This window comes from Penaeus japonicus, unplaced genomic scaffold, assembly GCF_977035675.1.
Source record: "Penaeus japonicus unplaced genomic scaffold, GWHDUDI00000001_assembly GWHDUDI00000032, whole genome shotgun sequence".
Classification (NCBI taxonomy): Eukaryota; Metazoa; Arthropoda; class Malacostraca; order Decapoda; family Penaeidae; genus Penaeus; species Penaeus japonicus.
In genome coordinates this window covers 21738022-21740521 of record NW_028234434.1, presented here as the reverse complement: position 1 = coordinate 21740521, position 2500 = coordinate 21738022, and the positions used below count along the sequence as shown (strand labels likewise).

At 33.4% G+C, this 2500-nt stretch overlaps 1 protein-coding gene across 3 annotated transcripts in view; it reads right to left on the bottom strand.

Moving 5' to 3' along the window:
- The window catches only part of LOC122245827 (calcium/calmodulin-dependent protein kinase kinase 1), a gene marked incomplete in the record, with an annotated part of 160588 nt that overhangs the window by 192 nt on the left and 157896 nt on the right, over positions 1–2500 (bottom strand). For all 3 annotated transcript variants that reach the window (XM_086556479.1, XM_086556481.1, XM_086556482.1), the window contains 1 exon segment: positions 1–2500. This exon segment is cut by the window's left edge and continues 192 nt beyond it; it is cut by the window's right edge and continues 146 nt beyond it.

Below are 2500 nucleotides of genomic sequence, written 5' to 3'. Positions count from 1 at the left end.
ACAGGCTGATTCAAAGAAGGATATCCACTTGACCAGAATTAATTAACAGTCAGTGGTAGACACCTGCAGCTCTGGAAGAAGTTCATGCTAGAATCATTATATTAGATATTCATTTTTTTAATTTGTGGAGGGGGAGGGGAGAGAATTAGCTTTTGACGGATATACTTTTAGCATCTGGAGTGTGTCAACCACTGAATATAGCAATCACAAGACAGAAAAGATCATTGTATACAAACCAATTATCATATTATAAAATTCATTAAAGCCATTCACTAACCCTATTTTTACAATAGAAATACAAATAAAGGAAACTCATTCATTATGTATGAAAAAAGATGCCTAACATGTGTATCCGTTATAAATGCATTCATAATAAACATGTGATTTATAAATTGACAAGTTGCATATGTGAACTACACTGTAACACAGAGGACACAACATGTAGAACAAACAACTGTTCAACTCGCTTTCTACGACCAAATTTATTGCCTTTCCAAAGACATTTTAAGTCTTTTTAAATTCATCAGATGATTCAATTTAATGGGTTACACTGAATTGAAAGTAACCTGAAATTTGGCTTGGAAAAAAAAAAATTAAGTATGGAAATATATATAACAAGAAAAAAAAATTGTACACAAAACACTTGATGCTAAACACCTTTAAAATGTTCATATTTTGCATAGAAGTGAAATCAGTTCACAGGGAGGCTTGTTTAACTTTGCATGCTGGGAACTGTATCTTGTACCACGAGACAAACACTGAGCCAAACCTGCAGTCCACTCTCTGCCTCCTCACACTGGCATATCAGTGAGGCAAATATTTTGTTTAATATGAATGGTTAGTGAAGATACTTCAAGTCTTAAACATCTTTAAAAGGTAACAGCTCATGCAGAAGACTTCAATATATGTATGATTTTACCAAATACCAATAGTACATCATTATGATTACTGCCATGATGTGCCATCAATGGGAACTTGTCCCAGAGTAGTCTACAGTTTATGGAACACTGAAATATTGACCTAAATATGCTAGTCAGAAAATCACAGAATAATTAATGGAGACTTTGCACAGCCAGTCTCAATGGCATTGTATTAATATTAAGCAAAACAGTGTACTTATATATCACTGAGTTATATTACTGTATTTAAGTCTAGCACAACATCAAAAATGCAATGGTTCAAGTAATAAGAAATTATGCATTAATAACATTCTAGAAATAAATGTCTTGTCAGTGAACAGCACTTTTCAGATGCTACAACGATGTTTAACACTCACAGCCCAGCCTCACATGACAAGTTAGTCTGGACGAACCAATAACTAATTTTTGTGTCATTTCCTCCCATACGTGGATGCTCGTTTTTTTTTTGTGTTTTTTTTAAACCCCAAGACACCTCGTGGAATAGGCTTTTCAGAAACCTTTATTAACCCTGATGACAGCAGAACAGCCCAAAGGTTTTGAATTCTGACCTAGCATGAACAGGAATTCAAACCAAGTCCCATTGCATCAAAAAACAGTCAAAAAGCTCTGATCTATGTCTAAAAAAAAAAAAAATGTTCCTGAAGAATACAAACCCCCATTAAAATAAAAAATAAACATATTAATTCTACGTCCTTGTACAAAGGGACCCAAACTTTACATAAAAAGCCCCTATGGATGAACAACTTATAGCAACTGGATGCTTTGTTTATATCAGCTTGAATATTTCAACCACAAAAAAATAAAAATAAAACTGATCTGCAACAAATTCTATCAGATCACAAGATTGTCAAAAAGACTGGGAGAGGCTACCAAACATCACAGATGACAGTAGTTATTAGTTACCTTCATATAAAACTATTAAATTTACTGTGCACATTTGCAAGATTTTCCATCAAGCCAATGAAAACAAATGTTTTCTATTTTTCTTGCTGGAATATTTACTTTATTTACTTTATTATAACATAAAGTAAGAATATCACTGTTTAGCTACATCATGAAATCTAATGCAAGAAAAGTAATCAACCATTATTTTCCTGTTTGTGGGGTAATAAATATAAATGGTAGCAGACTTCAGCCAAGACAAAAACACTTCAAAAATTCTGACATACTGATCCAAAAATAACATGAAACTTTCTAAGAGCTCAGTCTACACTATTTCAGTTTTCTGGCAGTGTAAGACATCTTAGCTAAAACATCTCTTCAAAACATAACCAACAGTCGCCTTGCCTGCCTTTTCTAGCACCGCTGCATGCATTATCTTCAATGCTCACTTTAACTTCTTTGTCCCCTTGTAAAATCTCTTCTCTATTTATGCTTTACTAGAGCAGCTACGCTTTATTGTGTTGGCACAGCTTTCTCTCACTTAAAACAGCAGATACACATTTTTATTGCATCAAAGGATACAGTGTCGTATCCTAGTATATGTATTCAAGAAATGATCTTAAGGAGTTAAGGAGAAACCAACAACAACGAGGTAAGTTTTTTGAGAGAGTTTTTGAGTTTATCATGTTATTTACGTT